We start from the raw sequence: 14,548 nt of genomic DNA, 5'->3' as shown, positions 1-14,548 counted from the left end.
CTAGATCTAATGTGGAAAAAGGCAAAGAAGCAGACCATGTAAATAAAAGTCATCTTTTCTATGACTATTTCCATTTTGGTAATAGAACTAATGGCAGTTTTTTAAATATACACTAAACTAATGCATTCAGGAAAGCACTTCCATGAGAGCAGATTTCTGCTCTCATGGAAGTGCTTTCCTGAATGCATTAGTTTAGTGAATATTGTAAGGAGCATTCCATTTGATTATTATTCGTTTTAAATATTGATAGAATTGCAGGTTGCAGATTCCAACCCACACTACTCCTTGTGATCCTGAGCAGGTCACTAGATCCCCCATTGCCCCAGGTTTATTAGATAGATTATGAGCCCACGAGATAGACAGGGAAAAATGCTTGAGTACCGGAATAAATTCATGTAAGCTGTTCTGAGCTCTCCTTGGAAAACAGTATAGAAAATTGGATAAATAAGAAAATACATTTTAATTGTTAACAATTCTTAGTTGTTTATTTGTAATTTTTTTTATTTATTTTCTTTTTCACAAAGAAAGAAAAAGACCTTGGCAGTCATTGGAAAGCTTATATGTGGTCATCTAATTTTTGACTGGCCTAGTTCTCTATGATCCTTTATCATTCGTTGGCCTCTTTTTCTTTCTTGTAATGCACTAATTAGTTGTATATTGATAGATTCAATTTTAATTAATTCAGTGATAAAATGGGCCCTTGTGTCCAGTATATTTTGTAAATATTGAGCACTTATCTTGATCCACTGTTAATTCAAAGACACAGAGCAAAATGACAGCAGAGAAGGCCAAACAGCCCATCCAGTTTGCCCATCCATAACATCTACTATCTCCTCCTCTCCCTAAGAGATCTCACGTGCCTGTCACATGCTTTCTTGAATTCAGACAGTCTCTATCTCCAACACCTCTACTGAGAGCCTCTTCCATGCATCTACCATCCTTTCTGTAATCAAGTATCCTTAAATTACTCTTGAGTCTATCACCTCTTAGCTTTATCCTATGCCCCTTCATTCTGGAGTTTCCTTTCAATTGAAAGAGACTTACTTTAGGTTTATTTATGCCACATAGGTATTTAAACGTCTCTATCATATTTCCCCTCTCTCACCTTTCCTCCAAAATATACATATTGAGATCTTTAAGTCATCTCCGTACACCTTATGACCAGTGTTCCCTCTAAGCGGGCGGGTGTTGTGAGCAAACTTTTTTCACCGTGAGCCAAAAATATCGGGCGCCAGCAAGTTATGAGCCAACTCGCCCGATTCTCCTCTCGCCGCCCTGCCATCTGCCGTACGCCTCTTCCGATCGTGCGCTGTGACGAGAAACGTGTGCGCTGCGATGTAATATTTTGTGCGCCAGCGCACGCCAGCGCAGCTTAGCGGGAACACTGGTTCAAATGGTTTTATTTATTTCCCCAAATTTATTTTTGTTATACGCATTGAAAATATTTGATATTGCGTTTAAATCAAAATCTCAATAAACTTGAAACGAGTGCCCGTGAGATTGTGGGAGGGTTAAATACTCAAAACTTAGAAGTTTTTGCTACGCCAGCTTTCTGGTATCTTTACATACAGTGGCGTACCTAGCATATGTAACATCCGGGGCCCATCATTTTTTGGCACCCCCCCCCATCTGTAAGAAAAACATGATTTTTAGTAACAAACCACACGTCACACATGAGTACCTAGGAAAAGGCAGCATCTTACATATTGCAGTGAGCAGTACATCAATACACCCATTGTAAAACTAAACAAGCCAGACCAGCACAGATCAATCCTACACCGTCAATCCTAACAGAAAACCATGTCTTTCGAACACACAGAACACAGAAAACACCTTCGCCTAGTAAGGAATATGTAATCACAAACTAACCCCTCCCTCTTTTACAAAACTGTAGTGTGGATTTTAGCTACGGAGGTAACAGCTCTGATGCTCATAAAATTCTGAGCATCAGAGCTGCTACCACCAAGGCTGGTGCTAAAAACGCTTCACAGTTTTGTAAAAGGGGGGATAAAATAAAAATACATAGACAAAGGTTAAATTGAACCAGCAAGAAGCTGGACTCTGCATACAATGCTTCACAGAAACAGTGACACATGTCTCCTAAAGCAATAAATAAATAGAAATTTTTTTCTACCTTTGTCTTCTGTGGTTTCTCCTTTCCTCATCTTCTTGTAACTCTCTTCCTTCCATCCACTGTCTGCCGTCTCTCTTCCCCTATATGGCATCTTCTCTCCTTCTATGCCCCTTCCATCTCTCCTTTCACCCCATTGGTCTGGCATCTCTCTCCTCGCCTTCCCTCTCCCACACCTCTCCTCATAGTCTGGTATCTCCCCTTCCCTGATTCTCTGGCATCTCTCTCCTTTCCTTTTCTTCCATCTTTCGCTCCCCCTCCATGCTCTCACATCTCCCCCTTCCTTTTCCCTTAGACTGGCATACCTTCCTCCTACGCTCCAAGCCCTGGCATCTCCTTTAATTCCCTCCCTCATCTTCCTTCTCCCTCCAGCTGGGTACCGCAACACTCTTCCCTGCAGCTCTGCACTTCCCCACAATTGCCATGCTTCGGTTCCTCTTCTTCCTTCCTTCCTCCCCCCCCCCCCCCGCGGGACCCTGCGGCACCATCAACTCTTACTCCCTCTAATGTCGGCCCTGCAGCTCCAGACTTCCTCGCACCTTCTCCCCTCCCCCTTTGGATCGCTATTATTTTAAATGTTATAGCCGCGGAGCTGTATCCATCAGTGGAGATGTCTAACCTCGGCCTGCCCCGGAACTCTTACTGCAGCAGCCGCCCGTCTAGGCAGGAACAGGAAGTCACTGTTGCAGTAAGAGTTCCGGGGCAGGCCGAGGTTAGACATCTCCACTGATGGATACAGCTCCGCGGCTATAACATTTAAAATAATAGCGATCCAAAGGGGGAGGGGAGAAGGTGCGAGGAAGTCTGGAGCTGCAGGGCCGACATTAGAGGGAGTAAGAGTTGATGGTGCCGCAGGGTCCCGCGGGGGGGGGGGGGGAGGAAGGAAGGAAGAAGAGGAACCGAAGCATGGCAATTGTGGGGAAGTGCAATCCCCCCAATGCGTCCCCTTACCTTACCGACGCGTGTGTGCGCTGTGAAGAGAAACTTTGCGCTGCGATGTAATATTTTGTGCGTGAGCGCAGGCCAACGCAGCTTAGCGGGAACACTGCTTATGACATAGACCATCAAGCATTTTAGTTGACTTCATCTGCACCAACTCCATCCTGTTTATATCTTTTTGAAAGTGCTATTTGCTTCTGTATAGTGTGCCACAAGTTAGGCACTGAAATGAAAGTTAAGCGCCCGAATGGGGGTAAGCAGAAATTAAGCACCTAAATGTATGATTAAAAAGTGATATTAAAGTGGATATGATTGTATTATAACTTGCTTGTTGAAAGTTTAAAAATGAATAAAGAATAAAAAAAAAAAGAAAGAAATTAAGCACCTAACTGCACTTAGGCCCCAATTCTAGAAATGGCACCTAAAACATAGGTGCCGAGGAATGCGGTACATTGCGTGTGTCAGTCTTAAGTTAGGTGCCGCGAATCATGCCTAGTGGTGCCTAAATTGGACTTAGGCACCGGTAGGCATCAAAACCTTAGGTACCCCCTATTTATGCCAGGGTTTTCTTGGCCTAAATACCAGCGCCTAGGTTCAATTTAGTCACCTACACCTACACCATCCACTATCTGCCCTTAACCACATGCACTTTCTGGAAGGCACTTTGGACTAGGCACCTATTGAGTTAGGTGCCTAGCAACCAATTATATAATTAAGTTAGGTGCACCAGTCTAGGCACCCTACTTTAGCCATCTTTTATAGAATTCTGGGCCTTAGACACTATTCTATAATTGAGCATCAAGTACCTTAGTGCCTAATTTCAAAGGGGTGTGCATGTGGGTGAGGTATGAGCAGGTCAGTCACTTAGACAGCAAATTTATAGAATACTGTATATTGTAGGCCTGATTCTGGAAGCGGAGCCTGTCGCCGCAGGCACCTGCTGTGTGTCAATCACCAGCAGCAGCCACATTCAGAATCATGCCTTTTTTAACATAGGTGCCTTAGATGTAGGCCAACATTATAAAGGCCCACATTTGAGGTGCCATTCTCGTGCCTATGGAGGTGGATAAGAATGCCTAAGGCAAACCATGCCCATGCTCGCCTTAGGCATCTGTAGGCATCCTTATGCGCCTCTGTAGTCACAAAACAGGTGCCTAAGAATGGCGCCAGTATTTTTTTTTAAAGTGAATCCTAATTGGTTCGTTAGACGGCAGTAGGATGCTGACTGCCGCCTAACATCAGTACACTATTTAGAGAATTTGGCCCTGTGCACCTAGATGCCAACATTTAGGTGCTATCATTTACACCTGCCTTTTACACGGTGTAAATGCTGATGCCTAAATGTTGGCAACTAAAGTTAGCACCCAAATGCCAACTTAGGCTCTATTCTATAACAGAATCTGGGTGCCCAAATGCTATTATAGAATACACACAGATTTGGGGCACCTAAGTTTTATTGCACTTTATTGAATTGCCCTGTAGGTTTTAATATTCTCTAAAAACAACACAATTGACACTCGTTTCATTGTTAAAGAATGTAAAGGAATACGGACATGTCCTTTTTTTATACCTGTTATGCACAGCAAGTTTATTAAAAAAAAAAAAAATAATAATAATCCTGAGATGTTTATTACGGAACAAGAAGAAGGCTCATTGTATCTCTGTTCAGATCATTGCAGTATCTTTTTTTTTTTTTTTTTACTGTTTCCTTGTGTGTGCTGGGGTTCATTCAGTACGAGGGCATTGAGATTCATCGGTAGGTTTATGGAAAGAGTGACATCTAGTGTTAAAGAATAAATATACAGTACATGTAAGTTAGAAATCCTGTTGGCTGCTTCTTGACACAGCAAATTTTTTTCAGGCAGCTGTTCTGTGCGTTTATAGGTGCTGTCACTGGAATCTACGTGTGGAGACAGATTGTGGGAAGGACATTAAGATTAGAATTGAGATATCCAGGTTGGGAGCATCAAGTTCTGTTAGTATTTTAGAAAAGGATCTGCTAATGCAGTGCTTGTTAAGAACATAAGAGTTGCTTTACTGCAGTGGTCTCAAACCCGCGGCCTGGGGGCCACATGCAGCCCGTCAGGTACTATTTTGAGGCACTCGGTATGTTTATCATAATCACAAAAGTAAAATAAAATAGTTTCTTGATCATATGTCTCTTTAGCTATAAATTACAATATTATTATTAAGACTTAGCTAAAAGGAAACATTTATAAACTACAAAGATCGCATCAGAAAACTGGGATTATTCACCCTTGAAAAGAGAAGACTGAGAGGGGATCTGATAGAGACTTTTAAATTGCTAAAAGGAATCGACAAAATGGAGCAAGCTCACTCACCAGCAGGGGGAAAGGATGGTGAGCAAGTTTCAGCGTTATTCACGTTGGCAAATGCGACCCAGACTCGGACCAGAGGTCATGGCCTGAAGCTGAGAGGGGACAGGGCCAGGACAAATGTCAGAAAGTTCTGCTTCACACAGCGAGTGGTGAACGCCTGGAACTCTCTCCCGAAAGAGATGGTGGAGTAAACCACCATTCTAGGATTTAAGGGAAAATTGGACGCACATCTTCTTGCAGGACACATTGAGGGATACGAGTGACTAATGTATTCGCCAGGGTACGCCTGGCTGAGCCGCCGCATGTGCGGATCGCCGGACTGGATGGACCCCAGGTCTGATCCGGTGTAGGCATTTCTTATGTTCTTATGTTTTACCTCATGCAAAATTGTCATTTCTTTAATAAGACATTAACAGTTTTTTCTGAGGCCCTCCAAGTACCTACAAATCCAAAATGTGGCCCTGCAAAGGATTTGAGTTTGAGACCACTGCTTTACTGGGACAGACTGAAAGTCCATCAAGCCCATTATCCTGCTTCCAACAATGGCCAACCCAGGTTACAAGTACCTGGCAAGATCCCAAGGAGTAAAACAGATTTTATGCTGCTTATCCTAGAAATAAGCAGTGGATTTCCCCACGTCCATATTAATAATGACTTATTGGCTTTTGTTTTAGTAAATTATCCAAACTTTTTTTTTCTCCGACAATGAATTCCAGAGTTTAACTGCACATTGAGTGAAGACATATTTTCTCCACTTTGCTTTAAATCTACTACTTAGTAGCTTCGTCACATGCCCCCTAATTTAATATTTTTGGAAAGAGTAAAGAAGCTATTTCCATCTACCTGTTGCACTCCATTCAGTATTCCAAAATACAATATGAAATAGATGTTTATGCATCAGTTATGCTGGAGCATCCATTTTAGAATCATAAATGTCTAAAGGATAAATTGGACAACAAAGGCACAAACACGTTTATGTTATGAATTAGCACCATAAACCTTATCCTCCTAATTCTAGAAATTTGTGCACCCAAATTTCCGACTAGTTCACAATTTTGCACATGTAGTTTAGAGAACATAGAAACATGATGGCAGATAAAAAGCCAAATTGTCCATTCAGTCTACCTATCCACAGCACCCACTATCTCCCCCTCTCCCTATAGGCTAAGGGGCTCATAATCAAAACTTAAACCCGTCTAAAAACCTGCCCAAGTCAGCGCTTAGAAGACCTAAAACACAGATTGTACAAGTGCCGATAAACAAGCCAAATTTCTGGATGTATCCAGGGACTTTTTAGGCCTCTGATTGCCGCTGTGCGCCCAGAGCTGAAAGGGGCATATCTGGAGGAGTGAGTGGTTAGGGTGGGATATGGGCAGGAGTGGGCCAACCTAGACTTAGTTGTCCTGCAGGGATAATCAAATATTTCACAAGACTTCCTTGATGAAACTTATATGTTGTGACTTAGATGATGTAAAAACAGGTATAAGTGACAAGCATCTACTATCTCCTCCTCTCCCTAAGAAATCCCAAGTGCCTGTCCCACGCTTTCTTGAATTCATAGGAACATAAGAATAGCCTTACTGGGTCAGACCAATGGTCCATCAAGCCCAGTAGCCTTTACTCATGGTGGCCAATCCAGGTCACTAGTACCTTGGCCAAAACCCAAAGAGTAACAACATTCCATGCTACTGATCCAGGGCAAGCAGAGGCTTCCCCCATGTCTTAATAACAGACTATGGACTTCTCCTCCAGGAATTTGTCCAAATCTTTCTTAAAACCAGCTAGGCTATCTGCTTTTTCCTATTGGTTTTAAAAGAATTTCCCTGTAACTTCATCGGTGTCCAGTAATCTTTGTAATTTTTGACAGAGTGAAAAATCTAGCCACTTGTACCTGTTCTACTCCACTCAGGATTTTGTAGACTTCAATCATATCTCCCCTCAGCCTTCTCTTTCCAAGCTGAAGAGCCCTAACCTTTTTAGGGCTAGATTCACTAAGGGCACGGATCCGATCCGATCCATGAGGAATCCGATCAGATCTGTGTCCGGTTGGCTGATTCACAAATTGCCCTCATGCAAATGAAGGCAATTGGAATCACGCCCCCAACTGAGCCCCCAGATCGCTCTATAGCGATCTCAACGCATGTGCACACCATCTGTAGATGGTCTGTGCATGCTTAAAGCAGCAGCAACCTTTTTTTTTACTTTTAACTTTTGTGAGCCCTGCGAGCCCGTGGTTTTAACCCGTTTTAAACCCAAGAGGTTAAATCTACAGGCTAGCACTGCGGAGAAAGCGATTGGGACAGAGTGCTGGAAAGTCAGGGGGAGAGAGAGAGCAGGAGAGTCGGGGCAGACAGAGCTGTAAATTCGGGGGGCTGAGAGTAGGAGATCGGGGCAGAAGCAGGGAGGCGATCGGGGCAGACTTAACTGGAAAGTCGGGGGCTGAGAGCAGGAAATTGGAGCAGAGAGCAGAGAAGCAGGGCAGAGAGTAGGGCGGCAGAAGGCAGGGCAGTCGGAAAGGACCTGAGTGACTGATCCTCAGCAGTCGCTTATTTTTGGATCGGTCAGCCCAGTCGATATCCCTCATTTTGTTTAGTGAATCACTGCCTGCCTACATTTGAATGCTGTTCCCCCTCATTTGCATGCACGGATCGGAGGATGATCGGGGCAAAGGTTAGTGAATCTGGTCGGAGGAAAATTGGGTCACAAAGGGGTTGCAAACAGATTGGTACACGATCAGTTTGCTTACTGAATCTAGTCCTTAGGGCTAGATACAAAAACCTGCCTGATCGGGACCGCTCCATGTCCGATTCGGGCAGGTCCGATGGATTCTTGTAAATCCAATATGCAGATGGAGGCGATTGGAGGATCACCCCCATCTGCCGGCATGGATCACTGGTGTGCGATCCCGGCTCATGCGCAGACCATGCATAACCGTCTGAGCCGTGACTTTTTTTTTTAACTTTTAACTTTTTAGATTAGTTTTTAGCCCAGCGAGCCTTTGGTTTTAACCTGCTGTAAACCTGCGTGTTAAAACCACGGGCTCGCAGTGCGGGGAAGGGCAGGAGAGATTCAGAGCGGCAGGCAGGAAAGATCCAGGGACAAGCAGGCCAGGGCGGTGATTCGAGGCAAAGCAGGCAGGAGAGATGGGGACGAGAAGGGGGGCAATTTGGGGCAGATCAGGCAGGAGAGAGTCGGGGCAGCAGAGAGCAGGGCGTGCAGAGAGCAGGGCAGAAAGCAGAGCTTCAATGGAGCTGGAGAATCAGACAGCCGTTTGTGAGTGGTCTACAGCAGTCGCTTCTTCGGTTGATCGGCCAGCCCAGTTGGTTTCAAAAATGTTTGGTGAATTGTGTCCCCGTATACTTTCCATGTGTTTCCCCTCATCTGCATGCATTGATTCAAAGTGGATCGCAGGAGAGGTTAGTGAATGGGACCCAAGGGAAATGTGTTCAAAGGGGTCGCAAACCAATCGGTACACGATCGGTTTGCGTACCGATCGGTTTGCTTTGTGAATCTAGCCCTTAATCTTTCCCCATATGAAAGGAGTTCCGTCCTCTTTATCATCATTCAGACACACTTCACCACCTCTACCGGGAGCCTATTCCACGCATCTACCACCCTTTCTGTAAAAAAATATTTCCTTAGATTACGCCTGAGCCCATCACTTCTTAACTTCATCCTGTGCCTTCTCATTCCATAACTTAATGAATTAATTAGATTCTAATTGGTCATAACAACCAATTATTGGCAGTAATAGGTGTGAATTGGTGCTAATTGACACTAATTAGTAGTTATGCATATAGCTGCTGTTATAGAATTCACGCTTACAACGCATCACTCCAGCGCCTAACTTTAGGTGATCTACAGAGAATTACCCCCTTGGTGTCAGAACATAAACAGTTGTTGACTATTTTAAAAACATAAACATTTATCTGTCAATATTCAGCTGGCAAAGGTCAATGTTTTTATCCTAATTTATCCAGCATTCACTATTACTGGATAAATTAGGCCCAGAAATTTAGTGCTGGGCCATATGTGGCTATCGGGACATGTCTTGGCAATCGACTCTTATGCAGATCCTAGCTAATATTCAGGTTGGACCAACTTCACTCCTTTATGATGCACATCCCTACCCTTCCAGTCCTTTCTTGGCAATGGCTTCTTCATACTTCCCTTCCAATAGCAGCTGACAAGTGTTCTTACCCTCCCAATCCTCCCACTAGCAGTGCCTCCCCCCCCAAACAACTGTCCATCCTTAGAAATATAGAAACATGATGGCAGATAAAGGCCAAGTTAGGCCCCTACCAGCTAACTATATGTTTTTTTTATTCAATTAACAGCACCAATTAAGCCTAATTGAATAATTAACCCTCCTTTTATGATGCTGCGTTAGGGTATTTTTATTACCGGCCATGGCGGTAAAAACTCCGATGCTCATAGAATCCCTATGAGCATCAGAACTTTTAACACCACAGCCGGTGATATAAAAAACACTAACACATAGAAACATAGAAAGATGACGGCAGAAAAGGGCTATAGCCCATCAAGTCTGCCCACTCTACTGACCCACCCCAATAAGTCTAGATGCTAGTGATTCGTCCTACGTAGGGATCCCACATACATGTCCCATTTACTCTTAAAGTCAAGCACGCCGGTGGCCTCGACCACCTGCACCGGAAGCTTATTCCAGTGATCTACCACCCTTTCCATGAAAAAATACTTCCTGGTGTCACTACTAAATTTCCCTCCTCTGAGTTTAAGCGGATGCCCTCTTGTGGTCAAGGGTCCTTTGGGGAAGAGGATGACATCTTCCACCTCAACACGTCCTGTGATGTATTTAAATGTCTCAATCGTGTCCCCTCTCTCCCTGCGTTCCTCTAAAGTGTAGAGCCGCAGTCTGCTCAGTCTCTCTTCGTACGAGAGACCCTTGAACCCCAAGATCATCCTAGTGGCCATCTGCTGAACCGACTCGACTCTAAGCACATCTTTACGGTAATGTGGCCTCCAGAATTGCACACAGTATTCCAGATGAGGTCTCACCATGGTTTTGCACAGCGGCATTATGACTTCTGGTTTCCGACTGACGAAACTTCTATTGATACATCCCATCATTTGCCTTGCCTTGGATGTGGCCTTCTCTACCTGCTTGGCAGCCTTCATGTCTGCACTGATGATTACACCCAAATCACGGCTTCATAAAAGAGGTAAGTTTGGTGTCTAGATCGGATAGGCGCGCCGATCTAGGCACCTAACTTCAGGCGCCTTTTATAGAATATGGGCTTAAGTGCATACATTTTTATTCAAAATATCACTAAACTAAATTTAGGAGCATAAAATGGGTGGCAGCAATGGTGGATTCAGGGCGAGGACAACAAGTTAGGAGCTTAGCACTGATTTTCAGCACTTGGCTCATCAATCACACTCATAAATCTATGCAAATGAATAGCAGGCCTATATTTATGGAACAAAGTAACACAAATGACACAAGCGATGAATAATAATAATAATAATAACAGTTTATATACCGCAATACCGTTAAGTTCTGTGTGGTTTACAGAAGATTAGTGGGCTACAAGTTGAGTTGACGTACAAGTTGAGTTAACTTAAGGATGTGGGAACAATGGGGAGAAAGGGCAAGAGAGTGTCACAAGAGGCAGATGACACAAATGATGAAGCGAATCAGAGGGAACATCTTCCAACTGGATCTTCCAACTGGAAACAAAGAATAGTCATGTATAAAATCAATCCAAAAGAAGCCAGCTGTTGACAAACTACTGTATCAGGAGAATGACAAATCTGCAACAAACATACATATGACCCTATAGGGCTCATTTTCAAAGAGAAAAATGCAAAAAAAAAAAAAAAATGGCTTAAAGTGGCATTTGGATGTTTTTCTTGCTAAAATGTTCAAATTACTATTTTCAAAATCTATATTTTAGATGCTTTTCTAGGCTGGTCATTCCCTGTTCGACTAAATTCCAAAGGACCTGTTGAAGGTGTGTTTTGGGGGGGCTTAGGACTTAGATGTTTTGCAGCAATAATCGAACATTTAACAAAATGGCCAGAGCACCATTTAGACATTTGGGCTAGACCTGTTTTAAAAATGAATAAGGGTCAAAAAGGTGCCCAAATTGACCATTTGACCACTGAACGGATTGTGGCATGACTCCCCCTTTCTCCCTCAGTGGTCACTGAACCCTTCCTACCACCCAATGATGTGAAAGAAACAGGACATTCCAGCCTATATTACAGCTTCAGATGGCCATACAGTCTCAACTCAGCAGAGCAGAGGGCCACTCTAGGGGGTCCTGCATTGACCGCCACAAAATCATAAGTGTTCAAGGCTTGTGCAGTTAAGGCAGAGCTTACAGGACAGCAACAATACTCACAGGGATGGGACGGGGAAATTGCGTTGCTGTGGGGATGGGGACAAATATGCCAAAACATCTAGATAGGTCATTTTCAAAACAAAAAAAAATAAATGCCTTGCTGTTTTGAAAATGAACATTTTCCCTACTGGATTTTTGGGTTCATAGACAACCCCGCGAAAGACAAAGGCGCGCGCCGACAACTGAGTGCAAGACGGAGGCGCACGCCAAAGAAAATTACAGTTTTTAGGGGCTCCGATGGGGGGTTTTGTTGGGGAGCCCCCCCCCCCAGTTTACTTAATAGCGATCGCGCCGGCGTTGGGGGGGGCTTGGGGGGTTGTAACCCTCCACATTTTACTGTAAACTTAACTTTTTCCCTAAAAACAGGGGAGCAGCAGGGGAGAGTTGGGGAGGGGGGCGCATGGCGAGACAACACTGGGCACCACCACCCCCGGGCGTCAACTTCTCTCGCCACTGCTGCTGAGTCCGTGATGAGATGACAATTTCAACAGCTTCTGTTTATTTGAATGGATATAAATCCTCGAATGAAATGTGGAAGCAGCAAATATAAGCCCTAACATTTGAGAGAAAACTCATGCTAAATGGTGTGGCAACAAGGTCAGTGAGACGTTGCAGAGATTCATTTCATAAGAAAGCAAACGCTATTGAGTAGTGTATACTTATTTATTTATTTATTTAGATTTATATCCCGTCCTCCCAGTAGCTCAGAACGGTCTACAAGTAAACATACTCAATGGAAGTAATTAGACAAATAAGATGTACAATAGGTTTAGATGCTTGGACATACAAGACTGTGCAGTATTTATCAGAGTACAAACAATTTTTCAGAGTACAGACTAAGAGAGGACTATACTGAAATTTAGGGAGAAGTTAAACAGGGGAGAGAAGAGAGAGGTGGGGTTTAAGGGGGGGTGTAGACTGAGGGAGACCTTTAGTTGAAGAGGAGGGTCTTTACCATTTTACGGAATGTCAATAAAGAGTTCTGTTGCCTGAGTTGGGGGGGGAGTTTATTCCAGAGATGTGGGATGAAGTGGCTGTAGGATCGTTTGCGGGCACTGAAGTACCCATTTCATATGCAGTGACATAATACAATAAAATTGGCAATACAGTGTACAGAGCCATGGTGAGACCTCATCTGGAGTACTGTGTGCAATTCTGGAGCCACACTACTGTAAAGATGAGCTGAGAGTTGAGTCGGTTCAGCGAATGGCCACCAGGATGGTCTCGGGGCTCAAGGATCTCTCGTACGAGGATAGGCTGAACAAATTGCAGCTGTACTCTCTCGAAGAACATAGGGAGAGGGGAGACATGATTGAGACATATCGCCTTCGTATCGAGGTGGAAGATGATATTTTCTTTCTCAAAGGACCCTCGGCCACAAGAGGGCATCCGCTGAAAATCAAGGGCGGGAAATTTCATGGAGACACGAGGAAATATTTCTTCACAGAAAGAGTGGTTGACCATTGGAACAGCCTCCCTGTGCAGGTGATCTTGGCCAGCAGCGTACAAGATTTTAAGAAACAGTGGTATGCCCACGTAGGATCTCTACGAGGGTAGTGTAGCGGTGATGCCATCAGAGTGTGACCCCTTGGAAGGTAGTTAGGGGAGGGTTAATAGAGTGGGTAGACTTGATGGGCTATGGCCCTTTTCTGCCGTCATCTTCTATGTTTCTATGTTTCTAATGTGATAATTATGATGTTTGCCCAGCAAGGCAGGGGGAGAATTCTGTTCTAGTTTGCAAGTGGTACGATGTAATAGCTGATCTTTCCCTATTTTTTTTTTTTTTCCAAGCAGGAAATTTATTCCTTCTTCTTTGTCAAGGGTGGTAACCAATGAGATCAGATAGCAGGGTATTAACCCTTATTGTTCAGGTGTGCGGACCCATACGACAAGAGTGCCTTGAGTACATGGGGATAAACAAAGGACCATCTTTGGCTCCTCACTCACATCCTACATGTGCTCTTCTGCCAAAAAGAGGCCCATTTTCCTGATAACACAGTGATCGATGTTCCTCATCTCACTCCCTTCATCCGAAAGGAGTTCACTCACAGAATTCTGGCAACAAATTAAACTTTGCACGAGTATTCAGTTGGCTCTTCTCACTGAGAGGGAATGGATGTTCTTTTGGAAGTTAAATTAAGGAGGATTTGTTGAAAAAAATCTACATAATACCATAACAAACATGGCATTTGTTAAATCTTTTGTACTATAGCATACTGCAAGACTGATCAATAGTATGTGGGCAGAATTTAGCCTCATATGGGTTTTCAGTCTGGGGCAGATGACTAAGAGGCTCATTTTCAAAAGAGAAAAACATTCCAAAATGGTACAAAGTGTCATTTGGAACATTTCCTCTCCCCCTTCCTTTCCTAATGAGTAGCGCGTTTTTTAGCGCTGGCAGCGGTGGTAAGTGCTCCGATGCTCATAGGAATTCTATGAGCGTCGGAGCACTTACCACCGCTGCTGAAGCTAAAACCTGCACTACACGTTAGTAAAGGAGGGGGTTTATTTGCTATAATATCCATCCAAACAGCCATTTTCAAAACTCATTTTTAAAGATGGTTTTCATTGTTCTCTGAAGTACGTCTAAATCTCAAGGGGGTGTGTTGGGGCATGTTTTGTGCAGGATTAGGGCAGACGTATGATTTTGACCTTTTTTTTTTTTTTTGCAATAATGGAACATTGCAGAAAACTTCCAGGACAAATCTTGGATGTCTGAGACTAGACCTGTTTCAGTATTGAATAAGTGCCCA

The sequence above is a fragment of the Geotrypetes seraphini genome, chromosome 3 (genome assembly GCF_902459505.1).
Source record: "Geotrypetes seraphini chromosome 3, aGeoSer1.1, whole genome shotgun sequence".
Lineage (NCBI taxonomy): Eukaryota > Metazoa > Chordata > Amphibia > Gymnophiona > Dermophiidae > Geotrypetes > Geotrypetes seraphini.
Note: the sequence above shows the minus strand (reverse complement) of the source record.